This window comes from Vombatus ursinus, unplaced genomic scaffold, assembly GCF_900497805.2.
Source record: "Vombatus ursinus unplaced genomic scaffold, bare-nosed wombat genome assembly UNPS02014784.1, whole genome shotgun sequence".
Classification (NCBI taxonomy): Eukaryota; Metazoa; Chordata; class Mammalia; order Diprotodontia; family Vombatidae; genus Vombatus; species Vombatus ursinus.
Window position 1 is genome coordinate 18,053,569 of NW_020954562.1, and position 21,887 is coordinate 18,075,455.

Sequence of the window (21,887 nt, forward strand, 5' to 3'; positions counted from 1 at the left end):
CGTGCTTAAAAGTGATTTATGTACCATATTGGAACTTTTTGGTACTTTATGAGGAGGAGAACATTTAGTAATGGGTAATATAAAGCAGACATAGCTTCAGACTAGGCTGTTCAGACTCTGAGTGTGGAATGATTTAGAGAAGGAAGCAGAGTCTTCAAGAGTGGGAACTAGTTAGCATAAATTCTCAAAGTCACCGAATCACAATTTTAACAGAAATAACAAGAAGGAAAATAAATTGGAATCTGGTTCAAAGATCTGATTACTAGAGTAGCAATCATTGAGATAATTCCATCAGGGTATGACTTGGTCACTGCTGATGTTATTGCCAATTGCAATTATTGTGATGGAGGAATTCTAAATGGTTTTTTCAGTAACATCCCTCCTCTTTCTTGCTATATTCAATCATTCTTTGAAATATACCTTTATTGATGTGATACTTTAGAAAAAGAATTAGATTTGGAGGCAGTAGCAATCCAGATTCAAATCCATATTCCAACACTCACTATGGGTTTTACTATAGATAATCTCTCTGAAAACCATTTCTTTAATCTCTAAAATGAGAATAATAATAGAGATCAGGAAATTACCCCATAGTTCAATGAGTCTGGAATTCAGAATTTAAATTGGAAAATATAGGAAAATCAGGTAAGATGAGGCACAATTGCTGAAGTTCTTAAATAGCAAGGTAAGACATGTGTATCTTATCCTGCAGGCAAAATTGTAGCTCTGTAGGTTGTTCAGCTAGTGACATGGCTAGACATTTGGGTGAGCTATGTGACAGATGAACTCTGGTTGGGAGAATCTAGAGTAAGAGACACCAATAGGCCCATAGAGAGGTATTGACTTGAATTATGGTGGAGATAATGTGAATCCAAAGATGTTGTGATGAATGAGAGATAGTGGCTGTAATTGATATTATTGTAGTAAAATGAAGTGATAGGAAGGAAAAGTTCAAAGATGATACTATAGTTCTTCCCTCATCAATATATTTCTATTAAGTAATGGCTTTAAGGGAACACAGGCCATGGCTCATGTTCTTTATTGACTGAGAATTTCAGCCAGTGATATTGTTGCCATGATGACAAGTGGAACCCAATTTAAGAATTTTCATAAATGCATAAAATGACAGGAGTACAGTATACTAGCCTAATGTTATGATGACTTCTATAAGATTTTTATTGAAAAAAAGAAAGGAAAGATGAAGGAAGGAAGAAAGGAAGGAAACATTTATCAAGCTCCTGTTATGTGCCAGGCACTGTGCTAAGTGATTTACAAATATTATCTCATTAGATCTTCACAATAACCCTAGAAAGTAGATGATGTTATTATTCCTATTTTGTGGTTGTGAAAACTGAAGCAGACAATCCTAAAGTAAAATCACACAGTTAGTAAATGTCTGAGGCAGCATTTGAAGTCAGGACTTCCTGGCTGTAGGCTCTGTGTTCTATCCATTGTGCCACTATCTCTAAAAGCCAGTTAAAATCATATAACTATTTAATTTTTACACCCAACCCCTACATAGTAATACTAGAACCTGGGTGACTAGAAAGGTTGTAGTGGCAATAGGGAAGGAGTTGAATTCAATTTGGGTTATATTGAATTTAAGGTGCTTATAGAGCATCCTGGTAGAGACATCTAACAGACACTTTGTGACACACTCTCAGAAGAGAAGAAGGGAGACTGACATGTAAAGATTTGGAAGGGGTGGCAAGGAAAAAGAGAAGGAAGGAAGAGAGGAAAGTGAGGCAAAAGCAAAGGCAACATCAGGCACAAACGTTTTGGAAAGTTTATAAGCAGTTAGTTACAGATTGTTACAATGAATTAATTTCACAGTCATTATAGGAGTTTTAATTTTACATTGAAGAATATGTGATCCAACTCACATAGGTGCTTATTCCAACAACATATTTTGCGATACATTCAAACCTTTTAATCTTGCACATTCTTTGCCAAGTCATCCCATTAATACCAATAGTGGGTCCACACAACATAATACGGAGGTGGGGTATGATGCAAAAAAAAATTCGATTTTGGCCAACCTTTTGTTTTTATCAATAATCTTATAGGAGTCATTCTAGTTGTAGACTGAGGTACTGGATTCCTTTTACCAGGAATATTATGAAACTTCTTAAATTGGGCTGCACTTGTTATCATGTCAATAATCTCACTGGCTAAGATTCTTAGACAATAAATTGCATAAATGACTTCTTGTATTCCCTTAAAACCATTACTTAGTAGAAGGAGACTTGGAAAACAGGGCTAATCTATGATGGTAGGATCTTTACTGTCCAGGCATAATTTGATTATTCATGTAAACAAAACTTGATTTGAAAGTTTTCATTTTGCTATTTTTTTTTAACACAAAAGAGGAGTTAGAGAAAGGGGTATCTCTCCAATAATTTCACTGAAGCTGCATTTTTATCTTTGTGGAGACAAGCAATAGACAGTTGGCTGGGAACAGCAGTCACCACATGATACTTGGAAAGATCCAGACACATAAAAATTTAATAAAACTGTAAATTCAATGTGGGAAAGCTTGGTATATTCTTGGTCTCCCTTGGAACAATACTGTGCATATAAGCTAAGTTGCATGATAGTGTGTTTTCCTGACTATAAATTATATATACACACATACATATATTCTATATATACACATATACATGTATATATACACATGTGTGTATGTATGTATTTGCATGTGTGTAATAGCACACAGCCCACTGTTTTATTACAGCAAGAGAAAGCATTTTTTAAAGGAAATGAAAAACCAGGAAAACTGGCAGAGATGTTGGGCAAATATTTACTGGATTTTCAGGATAGATATTCTTTCATAACAAATTCCAACCAAAAGTTACCTAATCGAAACAAAACAGGAAACTAAACATAACAAGTTTCTCATTTGCTATTAAAAACAAGTGTGGCACAGGGCACATGCTACCTAAAAGAAAGGGTTTGTGTTTCTTGTGGTCATTAATGAGTCCAGAAATGCTTTTTAAAGCACATTTTCACCACTTTTTTTATTTTTAACAATCATTCATCCTATTTGCTATACTTAGAAAAGGAAAAATGATTCTTGCTAAATGAAACAAACCTTTCATTGTGCGTCCATTATAAAAGGCACCGAAGAGTGAAGGACTATACTAGAATAAATTTAAAACTGTTTAAATTGCCTTTAAAGAAAAGCAGTGTATACAGAAAGTTTAATTAATTGGAAATTCATCTGAGATTTTAAGTTGCTATTTTAAAATCTAAGGGAGTGTCTTGGTTGGCAAAGTGAAGAGTATCGGGACTTTTTTCTTTGTCCAAAACAACTAAGTCAGTAATTCTTCAGTTAAATGCCATATAATTTAAAATGTTGCTCTCAGGACAAACTCTGGTGTGCTTTTTAGATTTTATTCACAGGGAAGCTGAAGGGCAGCCTAATGGAGAAAGAGGAACAGATTTGGAATCAGACGACCAGGGTTTAAATCTCAACTCTATTATTTTCTATCTGGGTGACCTTAGAACAGTCATATTATCTCTCTGAGCTTATTTCCTCCTGTGTAAAATAATAATTGGACCAAATAATCTCTGAGAACCCTTCTTGGTTTAAAGGTATGGTCTAAAGGCTAGAGTCCTAACCTCAGAATTGAAGTGTTGTTTCATTGTTTTATTTTTCAGTGCTCCTCAATCCAACCCCAAAATGGTAAATAATAATAATAATAATAAACAACAACTAAAATTTATCTAGCACTTTAAGGTGCAAAAGCACCTTATATACACATATATGATTAAATGCATATACCATTTGATCTTTAAACCAGCCCTGTGAGGTAGATACCATTATCCTGTAGATGAAGAAACTAAGTCTAAGAGAGGTTAAATCATGTGCTTGGGGTCACATAGCTATTAAACATCTAAGATAAAATTTAAACTCGGATCTTGATTCTAGACCCAGTGTTTTATCCATTTATATATGCGTGTGTGTGTATGTGTGTATACATGTGTATGTATACACATAAACACACATATATATACATACACCAATAATATGTATAGTATATATGTAGAAATATACATACACATATTTTAAATATAATTAAATTGAAAGCTACATAGCACTTGTAATTAATCAAAAAGTGGAGTGTAGCTTACACATATAATATGTTTGTGTGTATATGTAATATATATGTAAATGTAAATACATATATTTAAATATAATTAAGTTGATTTTGAAAGTTTCATAACAGTCCCTGTAATTAATCAGAAAATATGGAGTGTAGCAAAATTAAGACTAGGAATCCCATAATTTTCCAAATATTCAGGTAATTATATCAATTCTAGTCCCCAAATCTCCCCACCAAAAAAAAAAGAGAGAGAATTATTTTGCTTAATAACATTTTTTCTCCAAATTATCATGTTGCGTCTTTTGAATTAAGTAAAGATGCCAATTTTAGTTTTACTAAAGTGACCTAGAATTTCTTAAGATAATTTATGCCAATTCAAATTAGTGAGGAGCACTTGAAATAATTGGTGTGCCCACATTTGCTAGCAATCACACTTTGCTCCACTTGTTAATTTTCACCTCACAGACATTTATTGCCTCAACATTTATGGAACACTCAACTAGGATTCAAGACTTGGCCTCAAATCATGGTCCTGCCGCTTTTGACCCATGTGACACTGAACAATTTTCCCTCCCTGGAATTCAGTTTCGTTATCTGCAAAATGATACTAATAAGCTGCTCTCTAAGGTCTGTTTAAATTCTATCCTACTTTCCCAATCAGCTTGAATAGCTTCTCTTTAGTTCTATATATAGAATCTTTAGGCAGTGAATGCACAAAGAGGAAGCTTTCTCTCCATAATAGAGAGACCTCATGAGAAGCCCATATGTCAGGCAAGAGGAGACCTTTACATATTGTTTGAGAATGAAAAGAGGAGACCTTCTATAATCTGTGGTCCATGCAGAATTCCCTCTGGTAAGGCTTTCTTCACTGTTAGATGACTCTTACTCTGCAGATAGAATACTGACAATTTATTTTACAGCAAAGGTTTTTAACCTCAGGATGTGTGTGTGTGTGTGTGTGTGTGTGTGTGTGTATCTATATATTCAAACATGTTTAGTGTGTACAAGACCAATAAACCGTAAACATACTGATTCCCTGACACTCATTTTTCTCTCTTTTCCTTGAAGGGATAGAGATGAATGATGTTAATATGTGCTTATGAATACACGAAATCAGAAATCAGTATAAATCCCAGAAGTCAGTACCTATACATGTATGTATATGCATGTATATGCGTATAATATATTTCCTCCATTTATATATTTTGGAATCAATTCTCTTTTTTACCTTCTGCATTACTTTCGCTTATCTGTGGATAGATAGATAGATAGATGTAATAATAATTTGTGAAAAATTAACTATAAGGACTTTCAGCCAGAGAAGCTGCATCTAATGCTAAAGGGCTTTAAAAACTTGCTAATAAAATATAGGTGTATAAGCACAGTCTATTAAATTACTCTACCCAAACTGATCACTGTCAGTTCTTGTGTTCTTTCTCTTACCACCAGTCCCTAATTCAGATACAGAAAATGTTCCAGGTAAAGCTCTCCAGTACAAGCTAACCAGTAAGCCTGAGACTGAATGTCCCAAAAGGCTAATTCCTGCAATGATTTTTCTGACAGGAGTAAAGCCTCCCCAGAAATCTTCAATATTCCAGAGAATGCACAAATAGGATCTGTCCCCTGAGGTTGATTGCAACAGAAGAAAACCACAGGGAGCCAAACAAAACTAATGGAGAAGGTAAAAGAGGAGATGAAGGCCAATACCACTGATGGGATAGATGCTATGCAGACTGATTCCTGGGCTTCATTTTAACCACAAAATGCCCTTCCTGACACCATATAATTGATCTGGCACATCCAGAAACAATGCAGCCTGACAATCATCAGTAGTATTGAACTTCTGGCTGGGACTCTGTGTATCTTGTACTTTTTCCCCTAGAGCTGTGATCACCAGCAATGGCCTGGGGCCATTGACCTGCTCCTCCTTGAATATAATGAAATGTAGAATTTACTATTAATGAAGATGGTTATCCCCTCTGTAACAGGGAACATGTTTAACCTCAGGTTCCCTCTGGGTCTGTTTATTCAATTCCTACCTATGTGAATAGGATTTGCACTGGAGAAAATAATTTTAAAAGAATCTAGAATGTCCTATTTCATCTCAATTCTCCCCCCCCCCCACTGTATTGTACCTTATTAGAAAGTTAGTTCCTAAATCACTACAAATACGTAAGGGACAAATGGCATGGGAATGTCTTGTTCCACAGTGGAAGCAGACTGGGTCAAACACATCTCAACTTCAGAGTTGGCTTGTATAGGTCTGGGATTGACCTCAGTGGTCCAGCTTCAAAAGACTTACTAAGAAGTAGGACTGGTAGGTTCTGCAGCTCATCTGATGGTTTTGCTCTGGATTAAGTCCTGGGGTCAACCTGGAGTAAAATAAACAATGTCATCCCTGGAACTGAGCTGACCTGCAAGACATTTCAAACAAAGAGTAGCACCAGTCCAGGCTAGACTTCCCAGGGATCCTCTTAGTCTGAAGCACATTTTCTGGTTCCACAATAGGATGAGAATAAATTATTTTCTACCAGTCTTGATCAGTGATTGAATGTGTAACCTTGGTGGCAGAGGATCTAGAGAAAACCAACTTGCTGTTGTAATTTACATAGAAAAATCATGTCCAAATAGGAATGTCTTACAATTGTGGTCATAGGATAAAGAATTAGAACAGATAATAGAGATCACCTAATTCAATTTCTTCACTTTATATATGAAGAAACAGAAATCCAAAAAAGCCAAACAGTTTTTCCAATGCCACACAGGTAAGAAGTATCAGTCAATATTCAGATCTTCTGATTCCAAAGGTTCCCATGTAAATTCCCCAAAAGATACAGCACAGAAACTGAGCAGGAATCTTGATGTTCATAATCAAAATAGCTGATTAGAGTTGTGTTACTGAAAACTGAGCTCATGATGAACCTAAAAAGTAAAGTTAATAGGGAAGGAGACAGTCAGAGCCCAAGTAGCTGATATACCCAAAACTGGATCAGAGGAGCTGGCTAGACATTAGAGAAAAGACATGTGACCTGTTCACTCATGTAGTCAGAGAGCTCAGTTTTCATGTGCCAGCTTGGCTCATCCCCTAGGGCATTAGCTCAATGAGATAGTTATACACACTCTCACACCATCTTATCTTGGATTTTACATCAACTGATATCCTAATTAAAACATTAGAATCTTTGCATATAGATCCATGGCAGAGTAGAGAAGTACTCACCTGTGTTCTCCCAAACTTACCTGCAAATAACTCCAAAATAACACCACAAATCAAATTCTGGAGCAGAACCAACAAAAGGTCAAATGAAACAATTTCCCGGCCCAAGATGTCTTAAGAGGTCAGTAGAAAAGATCTGTCTCACTGTGATGGTGGTTGATCCTGGGGCACAGAGCAGAGCATATACAGACTATACTGGCAATAGCAATATGGGCCTTAAAGGTGGCTAAATTGGTGGCAGTAGCAGCTTCAGTTTTCAGGGCCAAACAACTGGTCTGAAGGAGATTGCAGAGGACTTTTTGCTAGTCCTGGGTTCAGGACCCTGTTGAATTGCCCACACAGCCACAGTCCAATGACCAAAATAAGGGATAACATTTGCAGCTCCAGAGGAGCAGGGGCTCTTGTTGGGGTTCCAGAGCAGGGAAGACAGTTTGTGGTCACTCATGGGGGGGTAGGGAACCTGATCTCAATTCCAAGACGTAGTCCCAGAACCAGGAAGTATGCTAGAGAAAGTCCCTTCTGGGATAAAGACCAGAGTATAGGTCAGGAGAGCAGTGACCACACCTCTCCCTAGATCATATTATATTGGAAGAACAAAAAGGCTACAGACCCCCAGAGATGTCTCTGAAAATAACAGCAAAAAAGTCCTGAATCTTGTGACAGTGCCCCCTTCATCCCAGGAGCAGAACACAACTTTAACATAAAGTTAAAAGTCAAGAAATAGGTCAGAGAAATGAGCAAACAACAAAAAGAACTTGACCATAGCAAGTTACTATGATAATAGGGAAGAATAAGACATAAATCCAGGGGACAATGATGTCAAAGCAGCTAGAAGCAAAGCCTCAAAAATGTGAATTGGTCACAGGCCAAATAAGAATTCCTAGAAAAGGTCAAAAAATATTTTAAAAATCAAATAAGAGAGGTAGAGGAAAAAATGGGAAAAGAAATGAGAGTGATGCAAGAAAATTATGAAGAAACTCAACATTTTGGTAAAAAAAGGAATAAAAAAACTGAAGAAAATAACATCTTAAGAAACAAAGTTGGTCAAATGGTAAAGGAGGTTCAAAAGCTTACTGAAGAAAATAATCTCTTAAAAATTACAATTGGTCAAGAGGAAGCTAATGACTCCATGAAATACCAACAAACAACAATCAAAAAATGAAAAAAAATTGGAAAAAATGTGAAATGCCTAATTGGAAAACAATTAAGTTGGAAAAATGATTGAGGAGAGAAAATTTAAGAATTATTGGACTACTTGAAAGCCATGATTAAAAAAAGAACCTAGACATCATATTTCAAGAAGTTATAAAAAAAAAAACTGCCCTGATATCCTAGAACCAGAGGTTAAAATATACATTGAATGAATCCCTTAACCAACTCCTAAAAGAGATTCCAAAATGAAAATTCCCAAGGATAGTATAGCCAAATTCTAAAGTTCCCAGGTAAAGAAGAAAATATTGAAAGCAGCAAGAAAGAAACAATTCAAATATCATGGACCCACAGTTAGGTTCACACAAGACTTAGCAGCTTTCACATTAAAAGATTGAAGGGGGGCAGGTAGGTGGTGCAGTGGATAGAGCACCAGCCCTGAAGTCAGGAGGACCTGAGTTCAAATCCGGCCTCAGACCAAACACTTGACACTTACTAGTTGGGTGACCTTGGGCAAGTCACTTAATCCCGATTGCCAAACCAAAAAAAAAAAAAAAGATTGAAGGGCTTAGAATGTGATATTCTGGAAGGCAAAGGGACTAGGATTATAAACAAGAATCATCTAGCCAGCAAAACTGAGTACAACCTTCAGAGAGAAAATGGATATTTAGTGAAATAGAAGACTTTCAACCATTCCTGAGGAAAAGACATGAGCTGAATAGAAAATTTGGCTTTCAAGAGAAGCATAAAAAGAAGTTAGCTCTATCAAACAGTTAAAAAACAATTAATTCTAAGCTATATTCAATTATTTGGAAAATAGGCAAAGAAAAAGTCCTACCAGATTCCTTTTATGATACACATATGGTGCTGATACTCAAAAAAGGAAGAACAAATATAGAGAAAGAAAACCAAAAAAAAAATTTCCCTAATGAATATTGATGCAAAACTTTTAAATAAAATGCTAGCAAGGATATTACAGCAAGATATCACAAAGATCATCGATTATGACCAGGTGAGATTAATACCATGAATGCAAGGCTGTTTCCATATTAGGAAAAGTATTAGCATAATTGAACAAATTAATAACAAAAACAACAAAAATCATATGATTATCTAAATAGATGTAGAAAAAGATTTTGACAGAATACACTTATTTCTATTCAAAAAATAGAAAACATAGGAGTAAATAGAGTTTTCCTTAAAATGATAAGTAGTAGGGGCAGCTAGGTGGTTCAGTGGATAGAGCACCAGCCTTGGATTCAGGAGGACCTGAGTTCAAATTCAGCCTCAGACACTTGACACTTACTAGCTATGTGACCCTGGGCAAGTCACTTAAACCTGATTGCCTCACCAAAAAAAGCAAGAAAAATAAAAATAAAACAAAAATAAAAAATAAAATAAAATAAGTAGTATCTATCTAAAACCAGCAACAAGCATTATCTGTAAAGCAGATAAGCTAGAAGCCTTTCCAATAAGATCAGCAGTGAAGCAAGGATGCCCATTATCACCAGTATTTTTCAATATTCTAATTATTTTATTTCTTTTCTTTTTGTTATAACTAGCATTTCTAGTAATAACAAAAAGAAAAGAAATAAAATAATTAGAATAGGCAATGGAATGAGGAAACAAAACTATCACACTTTGCAGATGATATGATGGTATATTTTAAAAAATTGTAAAGAATCAATTAAAAAACTAGATGAAACAATCAAAAATTTCAGCAAAGTTTTGGGATATGAAACAAACCCACATAAGTCATTAGCATGTCTATATATTACCAATGAAGTTGAGCAGGGAGATATAGAAAGGGAAATTATGTTTAAAATAACTGTGGACAATACAAAATAGTTGGCAGTGTACCTTCCAAGACAAACCCAGGAATTATGTGAACACAATCACAAAATGCTTTTCACACAAATAAAGTCAGATTGGAGAAATATTGATTCCTCGTGGGTAGGCTGAGACAATATAACACAATGACAATTCTACCTAACTTAATTTACTCATTCCATGTCATACCAATCAAATTATCAAAGAATTATTTTCTAGAACAAGGAAAAATAATAACAAAAATCATCTAGAAGGACAAAACATCAAGGATATCAAGGATAATCAAGAGAATCAATGAAAATGTGAAGGAAGGTGGCTTAGTAATGCCACATCTCAAAATACATTGTTGTTTGTTGCTATTCATTTGTTCATTTGTATCTGACTCTTCATGTCCCTATGGACCATAGCACACCAGGCCCTTCTGTACTTCACTATCTCCTAAAGTCTTGCTTTCATGACACTATCAATCCATCTCATTCCCTGCTATCCCCTTCTCCTTTTGCTTTTATTTTTTTTTCCAACATCAGAATCTTTTCCAATAAGTCCTGTCTTCTCGTTATGTGACCAAAGTATTTAAGCTTCAGCTTCAGTATTTGTCCTTCTAATGCATAGTCTAAATGTATTTCTTTAAGTATTAATTGATTCTATCTCCTTGCTATTCAAAGACTTCTAAAAAGTTCTGCAGAACCACAATTTGAAAGTATCAATGGTATGGTATGCAGTTTCCTTATAATCAAAATTTCACAGCTATACCTTTGAGATAATCTTCAAAATAATCTGGTAGTGGCCAAGAAATAGAATGGTGGATTAGTAGGATAGATTATATACAAAACACATAGTAGTAAATGATCATAGTAATTTGGTGTTTGACATGCTCAAGAATCCAAGATTTTGGGACAAGAAATCATTATCTGACAAAAATTGCTGGGAAAATGGGAAAATGTTTTGGCGGAAAGTAGATACAAAGCAACATCTCACAATGTATACTGAGATAAAGTAAAAACACAGGTACGTGATTTAGACATAAAGGGTGATATCAAAAGCAAATTAGGGGAGCATGGAATATTTTACCTGTCATATTTATAGATAAACAAATAATTTATGACTAACTAAGAGATAGAGAGCCTTATGGGATGTAAAATGAATAATTTTGATTACGTCAAGTTAATTTCTTTTTGCACAAACAAAACTAATACAGCCAAGATTAAAAGAGAAGTGAGAAACTTGGGAAAAAATACAGCAAATCTCTTTGATAAAGGCCTCTTTTCTCAAATACTGAGTCAAATTTATAAGAATATGAATTATTCTCCAATTGATAAATGATCAAAGGATATGAATAGGCAGTTTTCAGAAGAAGAAATCAAAGCTATTAATAGTTATATAAAATGCTCTAAATCACTATTGATTAGAGAAATGCAAACTAAAACAACTCTGAGGCACCACCTCATACCTGTCAAATTGTCTAATATGACAAAAAAGGAAAATGATAAATGTTGGAAGGGATGTGGAAAAATTGGAACATGAATGCACAATGGGTAGAGTTGTGAACTGATCCAACCATTCTGGAGAGCAATTCAGAACTATCCCTAAAGGGCTATAAAATTGTGCATACCCTTTGACCCAGCAATACCACTAGTAGATCTGTATCCCAAAGAGATAAAATAAAAAGGAAAGGGCCCAATATATACAAAAATATTTATAACAGCTCTTTTTGTGGTGGCAAAGAATTAGAAATTGTGGGATGCCCATCAACTGGAGAATAGCTAAACAAATGCTTAGTCTTTAAACGTGAATTATTGTAAATGTGAGTTATTAGAGTATCTTACAGTATTGAGACAGTAGGTCTATAGGTCACAAGTAACAGTAAGCCTCTGCATCTTACCAGTGATGATTTGTGCTCAAAAAATGTTGCCAGAGATAACACAAAAAAATGAAAGCAAGATTAAATGCTTAAGTGCTAAAATATACAAAGGCAAAGTTTCCAGAGTCAATCGAGTATTTAGTTTGTGGTATTTTTTTTACATTTATTTTTTCTCATTTATATGTAAACAACATTTTTAACATTTTTTTAAAATTTTGAGTTCCATACATCACAAAATAGAAAAAAAAAAGCGTAAGAGCTCCTGCTCTCAAGGAGTTTATTTTCTGATTAGGGGAGCGAACATATTTAATAGAACTCAGTTGCAGAGCAGATGGAAAAGCCCAGCTGTCTTAATGATGCAACATCATGGCAAATTGCAAAGCTTGGGGGTTCCTGTGGGTGCATTTAGATAGCAATGCCCAGGGACATAGATATAGTAGTAAGACAGATGTCATGTCCCAGAGATCTTTAGTTCTCAGTGTCGGAGCAAATTATAAGGTGGAGGTCCTCCACCAGATTCCTATAAGAATTGTAGTTTCAATTTCCTACCAATCTAAATGGTGTGATCAGCCAGGTCCAATGGGAACACTGGGTTCCTTCCTGCTTATTTAATCTGCAGTTAGTGTCTGGACTAGAATGGAAAAGGGGAAGAAGCTCTGGAAGAAAGTTATGGGAAATTGATTGTGGGATGTGGAGTAACAAAGGGTGGAAGAGGGAGGCATACAAGAAAAGCTGACGGTAACAGGCAGACAACCTGAGTTTTCCAATGTTATTCATTGAAAAAAAGTTAAAATTCTCAAAGGAAGTCTTCCAACACTTTTAACAGATGCTTTATGGAGACATTATGGAACCTCATGGATAAGAATCACATTGCATGAGAAGTCCTGAATTGATTTCAAACTGTACCACTAGAGGGCATGCTCACACCAATGAGATCATGCTTCCATCAAAGCATTTGAAACACTATGGTATATTGACCTACTCCTCACAGGCCAGAGCTACTACACATTGTAGGAAAAAAAAAAAAAAGTTTTAAACTTTACCCCTTTAGGGGAGCTCATAATTATTCTATTTTTGACCTTTGGTTCTGAAAGATCTCAGCCTTCCTCTGGCACTGAAATTCCAATGGACCTCCTTGTACAAAGAGGAATTTATAAGCAGCAACACCACATTTTCTGATCGTGTAATTTGTAGCTCACCTAGCTTTTTGTTAATCCATCTAAAGGCTTCTGCTTGTTTTAGGTCCCTTTTCCATTTATCTGTTTACTTGATGTTTTAGTCTCTTGTTCACAAGTGTGAATTTATGTCAAAAATTCAATTCAACAAACGTTTGAACCACAAGGCACAAGGCAAAGTGCTTATGAAATGGATTCAAAAAAAGAGTAAGGCAAGATCCTTCCTGGCAAGGAGTTTATTGATGTTTCTATTTTGATGAGGCTCCTCTGTCTTGAATTTAAGATGTTATTTGTCTTTATCCTCAGGCTAGTCCTTTCCTGTTGAATAGGATGGATAACAAACAGCTTGCCTCAGCTCAACTGTGATTTCTTTTTCCAGACTGGGATTTAAGGGTCCTTAGTATTGAATTTAGAACAGATTATCAAGGTCCTAAAGTATATAATTATTCATAGGCCTAGAGATTGTCTGGAGCTCAAAGAAGTTAAGTGACTCCTCCATGAACATCACTCATGGATGACATCTCATTGTTAGTATCAGAAACATGATTTGAATCCCATGCCTACTGACATCAAATTGAACCATCTATATTTAAAGATTTCTGGTGGCTTTCAGTCTTTTTTTCAGTTTTTCTATTTACTTGATGCTTTAGTCTCTTGTTCAGATTTATGAATTTATGTCAATAATTCAAGAAACATTTGAACTACTGTGTGCAAGGCAAATATTAGTCTGCCATCTTACCTGCGGTAAACTGTTTTTCTTAATACAGTATAAAGCCACCTTCCCCTCTAACTATCCCATTATCCAACCATCACTGATTAGAGGAATCTAGATAGTAACATGTCATAGAAAAAGGCTTTAGTTTGGAAATTTTGGCTTTAAACTTCTACCACACTTGTCATTTCTTTAACCATTTGTTTATATTCTTTGAATTCCAATGTCTTTATCTGTAAATTGGTGATGTTAATACAGTCCCTATATACTTCATAGAGACATTGAAAAAAAAATCAAACATGATAAGCTGGTTAAAAGAGCTTTGAAAACTGTGAAGTACTATGCAGATATAAGGCATTATCAATATTATGTATCAGGGTGATTAGTAGATGAGAGGTCCAATTGCACCAAGAGGTGTAATTATCTCTGAGTGAAATAATCTCCAAATTTTAATTATATATTAAATCCTGAAATAAATTTTTATATATTTTTATTTGAAAATTAGTATGGTATCTTAATTTTCTTGTGGGGTAAGGAATGAGAAGGGGGATTTTATCTCATGTATTATATCATCACTCTTGTAGAAAATCAAATAATGCTATAAAAAGATTATACTGACAATGCAAGTTTATTTGATTCATATCAATTGAACTTACAATATTTAGTCTACAGTTTATTTTATTGGGGTTTATTTAATTTGTATTAATAAACAGTTTTTAAATAAATCATCTCTTATTATTTGCACAAATCAGTTGCATTTTATTGTTTACTAATTCTTAAAATGTCAGTGTTTATATTTTACTAGAGTACTTGCCTTTATTGGTTTGTATTTACAAAAAAAATATTACTTCAGTATTTCAGTGTCTTATGATCATCCTGGTGTGAGTAATTCCTTAACCAAGGGAGACCGGAATTCTTTCACTTAGTAGAAGTTTGTCTTCTGATCAACACGATATTCAGCCATGTTTCCAGAGGACTGGTGATGAAGAATACTAAATATAGACTGATATACAATTGATAGAAGAAATAAATGCTTCATAATTGAAAAGGAATTATTAAAACTACTTTTAATGAAGATTTTAAGAAAAGATCTTTGGGAGTTGCTGTGGTAAAAAAACAAAACAAAACATAATAAAACAAAAAACAAAACAAAACAAAAAAACCATCACCCTTAGATCAGCCTCTAAGCTTCAAAAGCCAGTCCTCAGCTGACAGGTATGGAGTCTGACATTGGAACAATGCTAAAAACTGTTCCATAAGAGTACCATCTGCCAGAATTTATTCTCTATTACTACAGCCTTTTGCATTCCATGGTTACCTGGTGGCATAATGAGATACAAGGTAAAAACAAGCATTATTATCTCCCTCTTATGGATGGTAGGTCTGAGACTTTTCTTAAACTCTTCATTGCTGTGTAGAAATGAACATCACCCTTAGAGTCAAAAGCCTTGGTCTGAATCCTGGTTCTATCTACTTCTCCGTGAGACCATAACAAGTCACTTAACCTTTTTGGGTCTCGATTTCATCATCTATAAAAATGGAATAATAATAAGCTTCATGAGGTAAGATGTGATTTTTTAAAATCTTAAAGTACTATACACATGACAGATTTTTTATTATTATAGAGTGAATGAAAAGTTTGCTTGAGATGGTAAGAACTAGAAATAATTTAGTTTTCTTGGAATGTCTAGCTCCTTGACAGTAGGAATTATTTGATTTTCATCTTTGTATCCCCAGCATATATTATAATAGCTTATTTATTGAATTGAACTGATTTTTTTTTCTAGAATGAAAAGTCACTAGACAGAGATTAGAAATATCTACTAAGTAGACAAAAGTAGGGTTTGAGAAGGTAAATTGGTAGAAAAGACCAACAGAGAAGATTATTGACCTCTGTGAAGGGTTTTAAAAAGTGAATTACACCTGGATCTTGAGATAAATGCCTCTGACATTGTTTGGACACAAGAGAAAGAACCCTCAGGTAATATACTGGAAGGGCTGGTTAGAGGAGTCATGTCACTGTGGTATTCTGCATGTGAGAACAAAGAAGTGAGATTTGGGAAGTCATAAAGATGAATGGCAATAGTTATTGTGGAGGATGAAAGCTGCAGTGTAATTGAAGCCAAAGCATTTAAAATAAATTAAAAAAAAGGCAAACCGTAAATTATCATAAGAATTTCAGCTGACAGGAATTGTCACAGGAAAACATTACATTATGGCATTAGAGGAATCAATACACATTAAAGGTAAGAAACAAGATTTTTTGTGAATCAAGTCAAGGCTAGGAAGTAATAAAATATAACTAATTAATAACTTTCAAATGAATACGACTAAGGATGATTTTCAGTATCTCAAAATACTCTAAAGTATCTATTATATCATCACTGTTGATGATCAGTTAATACTGTTCAGAAGCTATCTATGCCTGTCCTTTTGCAACTCTCTGACATGTCCTCTCCCGGGTTCCCCACAATGAGGAAATCTAATGGAGAACTAATTTGTAGTAGACCACACAGGCTGCCCATGGACTTTCTTTCTTTCAGTACATGCAGAGCCCATTTGCAATTTAAGGTCATCCAGTTCCCTAATGACTTTTTGTTATCACTCTGCATAAATGTGCATATTTTTAATGTAAGAAAATTCCGCTCTCCATGGCACATATTTACTTTGGATAAATCAAGCTGAATGTATCATAGGGAAGTGTTAAAGCTTCCAGTGGGCAGTAACACACAGGGAGCTTGATTTTAAAATTCAGCTGTCTGAGAACTGGTAAGCCTTTAGAACGCATTGTTCCAGCACTACCCAGCACCAAGTGTTTGCCTAAGATGAGTATGATAATCTAATTAGACATCGCATGACAAAAACAAAACAGAACTGTCCTTTCAAGTTTTTGTTTTTACCATAAAATGATATTTCCTGAATTTTTTTCTTAAAGACTTAGTCTTGCCTATCTCAGCCAGACTGGAGGTGCAGGGGCCCAATGATGGGCCCAGGCTCACACATCAATCTCTTTCAGCCTGAAGTTCCCCAGTGTCCCTTCTATCAAATGAAGAAAACTTTTGATCTTGGCTCTCAAGGTTACTCACTAGCAATTACCTTCACCACCTCTTGATGACTTCGGGGATTAAGAGTAAGAAAATAGAAGGGAACATTGGATCATTTTGCCTATCTCCAGAATAATTATCACCACAGTTCTCTCTCTCTCTCTCTCTCTCTCTCTCTCTCTCTCTTTCTCTCTCTTTCTCTCTCTCCTTCACCCAGTCCTGATTTGGCACAGAAACTTCAATCAATATGGCAGAAAAAAAAACAAAAACAAATAAAACACTGTGGTTCAAAACAAATGTTTAAAGGAAAATAACAATTCGTGAACCTATAAACCAATTCATTCCTTCCTGAGACATGTGGGCCTAAGGTTCTATCTGTCTATTTTGGGAACTTATTCTATTTTAATTTGATTTGGAAGAGTTGTATGTCTAGAATTGTGATTTCATTGGTTTAGTAGGGCAATGGTATCAAACTCAAATAGAAAGGGGGGGAGGGCACTAATCATACATAAGGATCCCTGTGGGCCCCATATCAACCAAGTTTTAAAATGCAATGCTAATTATGCTTCATTGCACTTTTATTTATTTTGTTGAATATTTTCCGACTTCATTTTATTCTGCTTCACAATATGTTTGACAGCTCTAGCATAAGGAACTCAAAGTGAGGGAGCTCTACCAGTGCAGATCAACTATTGTTCTGCAGTTTACAATAATAGAGATTTGCCTGGGGGACAATGAGAGATTAATTGACTTGCCCAGGGTCACATAATCAGTTTGTGACAGGGGAAAGACTTGAACCCAGGTTGTCCTGCCTCTGAAGCCAGCTCTCTATCTACTATGCTGCCTCTTTTACTAAATATTGCAAAGTTTTTCCTAATTATTAGACCAGAAATGAAATAGACTGCTCGAGGAGCAAATGTACTCCTTGGAGGACATTACTGGAAGTGCTGTAGTAATCTTGAGAAAGACCACTTTTAAGGAATGTTATAGGATTAATGCCCAATCTCCCAATTCTGTCACCTCTGACCCAGCCCAACTTCCATTGTCTGTTACCTCTCCATGGCCCCCCAGATACTTTTCACCTTTGACCTTATCTAGACCTCAGTTTTAACCTCCCAGTCACCCCCATCAAGATCCTCCCTAAATTCCTCCTATAGTCTTTGTGTATATGAGGTCCATCTTATCTCCATTAAGGTGCTCAGATTCCTTAAGAACCTAGCCAAGGGCTCAGGTTCTTATAATCTAGCCAGTAGCTCGCAAATGTTCAGATTCCTTAAGATTTGGCCTATATGGCAAATCTTTAATAAATCTTGCCTTTAGCTGAAAGAAGGATTGGGTTGAATTCATTTGAATAAGACCTATATGTTGTGATTTTGGGGTCTCAGCACCCCTAAACCTCTAAACCTCAACACCCTCACTAACCCTAATCATGCCTACTTTCCTATTAGTCACTTAAATTTGAGAGTAGGGAAAGTGAGGTGGAGAGAAGAGAAAGGAAGGTTAGAAATCTCATTAGGGGAAAACAGGGACAGAATATGAGGAAAGGTTGATGTGAATCATTTTTTGCTCATTCAAACAAGAATTTTATCATGAAATAAGGAAAAGATAATTATAAGTTTTCAGATAAACTAGTTTGTGCGGGATAATCTCTATATATCAAGCTGATGTGATCCACACTTAAGAAGTCCTCAGAATGAGGAAAAGTTGAATTATGGGGGGCTCCTTGGAGGAGGTGACAAGCAGGACCTTCAAAGAAATAATGAATTAATAGAAAAGAGACTAGAATTTTTGAAGAGAGACTGATGTGAAGAAAGATGCAGTGCCAGAAAGAAGTAATATTGGTACAGAAAAATCAAGGTGGGTTGCTAAAGCAGAAAAAAAATCATTCATTCATACCAAGAAATCAAGACTGAACAACTCATTTAAAAAATAGTACTTCATGTCTGAACCAAATATGCGGTTCCCAGGACCTAATAAGAAGGGATTTGATCAAGAACTTGAGGCCAGTGAAGCATGGAGCCTCTATAATTTTATTCCTTTTGTTGCTATGGAAACTTCAGTTTTGGAATCTGATTTCATTATGAAAACCTCAGAACAATTACCAGGAAAACCAGCCTGTTGTGTAATTCTAGTGAGCTTTTAAAAGACTTTCCAACAGGTCCAAATCCTTAAAAGACGCCCCCCCTCAATATTTTTAAAATCTATTTTGATATAATGAAATAATCCAGTTAAAAAGAATGCTGCATCCAGGATGTCCCAATCTGCTTTGTAGTTAGTGGTATCCCTAGCCACTTTAAATAACTAGAAATTATATTTTGGTACAAAGCTTAATGCCTCAGACTATAGGGGAAATCACTCATTGTCTCTGAAAATTGTTAGGTAATAGCATAGATCCTTATACATTACACATATTTCATGCTAGAAGGGAGGCATACCAGAACTTGTTGTCAGAAGGTGGTCTTTAGTTATGGAATTCAATTTCCATGTCTCACTCAATTCAATTTGAGTGGGAAATCTTTCAAAATAAAAGTTTATGTGGCTTCTGAGTCAAATAGATATTCTGTAAAGAGAAGGATGTGACTTTTAACCGCCAGAAATTTCTTTTTAAAAATGGAAAAGAATAAAGGACTGCCTACCAAGTTTTACTTTTCAACTCAGTTATCAATGTATAATTAATTTATAACCCAAGCACCTAAAGAGGGTTTTACAATAAAGCCATTATTCTACCTTAGTAACCTATTTGGTATGTAAAGAACGTGGCCACTTTCTAGAAATGTGTATCTGGTGGGGATTCTAACACTGTACCTTATTTTAAGAAGCTATAAACACAAATAAGATTTAATTTACCAATACTAGCAGCTGGCTTCTTCTCCTAGTCATAAATCAGTCAACAATACCAGGGGAAGTAAAGTTTTCAAGAATCCACAAAGAGGAATAGTTAATGCAAAAAAAAAAGAAAGAAAGAAAGTTAGACTCATAAAATAGATTTAAGGCTATGGAATAAGCATAATGCCACCAGAAAGGACAGATTTTATCTGGCTTCTTTTTTCCAAAAAGGAGAAATTCTAATAGCTACTGGAAACAGTATGTTCTTGTTAAAAGACAAGGAAAAATAGGAGAGTTTTTGAGAAAAAAGGAGTTTTGCTAACCTAATAATTTTTTTTCTTTATCTAATCCTGGCGCCACAAATTATCAAATATTTAATTTCAGCCTACGATGAAAACCAATTATAATGCACGGAAAATGTCATTTTTTCAAGTGTATCTCCACTTGCCCCAGCTTTCTCCACTCTTTTCACTTTCTACATTAAAGTAATTTCTCCCCACACTAGCTCCCCCAATTTCTGTAGTATTCAGTGGTATCTCTGTAGATCAAGGCTATTTGATAGATGACAATTTAACACATTAGAAGCACATGAAACAAATTTTCACCTACTGATGCTAGTTTCTCATCACTCAGTAGAAGTCCATGCCAAAAAAAGAAGACTTAAAAAACAAAACAAAACAAAAAATAAAGGAAACATTACCTGGAGATATTTGTTTCCATTCTCATTCTAAAATTTTCCTTTTGTGGAAGTACCTCTAAAATGTAGTATTTGTGGTGTTCATTTTTTTTGAAAGAAAGAATGAATGATATTTAATTATTGGCAGAACATACTTTGAACACACACACACACACACACACACACGCACACACACACACACCTGAGCCAGCTGTCAGCCAGAAAGTTTTATATCTTCAATGAGATATTGAGTTTCTTTCATATCTGATGCTGATGAAAATCCCAGGGAATTGGCATCTATCCAAATACAGTACTTCCCTACATGTCATGCCTCATATAATATTTCAGAGATCCTAAACACTAAGATATGATGTTGGCTTCTAACACAGACCTGGCCCTACTAGGTGCTATTCCTATGATGATGATCCTATGCTTTCCTCCTCCACACCCCCTTCAACCTCCTAATTCCTAGTCAGTTCTAAGATGAATGCTTTAAGTTCACAACCCTTATTGTGCTTCCTGTTTGAACTCTTCCCAAGGGGAAAACAAAGGAATGAAATCAGACTTTGGTAGCATAGGAGGTCAGTTTCAAACATCTTTATCAGATTCAGTAGCTCTATCATGTTAAGTCTCCAGTGAAATTGTCTATGAGAATGAATTATACAGCCATTTAACCCATTTCAACTTGCAGCTGGAAAATTTAGAATTTTAGTGATGAAAGTGAAAAGGTTAAGGAATGATAATTTAAAGGCATTCTCCAACTTATCCTTTATGATCTTACACAATTGATGAAACAAGCAATGTTTGAGTTCCTCTCATCTCTCAGATCCCAATAAACTCATGATATTATACAAGTTTAAAGATCTTATTTTCACCTCAAAATACAATTCATTTTCTTTATCCTTTCTCTGTCTGTTCTCTATTTCTCTCCATCTTTTTCTCTCTTGTCTTCCATCTTTCCCTCCTTCCTATCTTCCTTTCTCTTCCTTCTTCCATTCTCAATCTTGATCTCATGGATTGAACAACAATAGGTCCCTGCCCCAGCACCACTTACGTTGTGAGCCCTCCTGGCTCAGAGTGAATGTAAATTTCTCTTTTGGCCAGCAACCCTGAGGGTCTTCCTCTCCCAGCTTGATTTTTTTTTTTTTATTAAAGGGGGTCATCTCTTGACTCACCACTTAAAGAGGCCTATTCACTAAATGGGAATTGCCTCACTCAAAGTGAGAACCTGGAAAGACCTAAGCTTAAGGTCAAAGTCTCCCACCGCATCCTAGGCCATCTCCAATAGTTC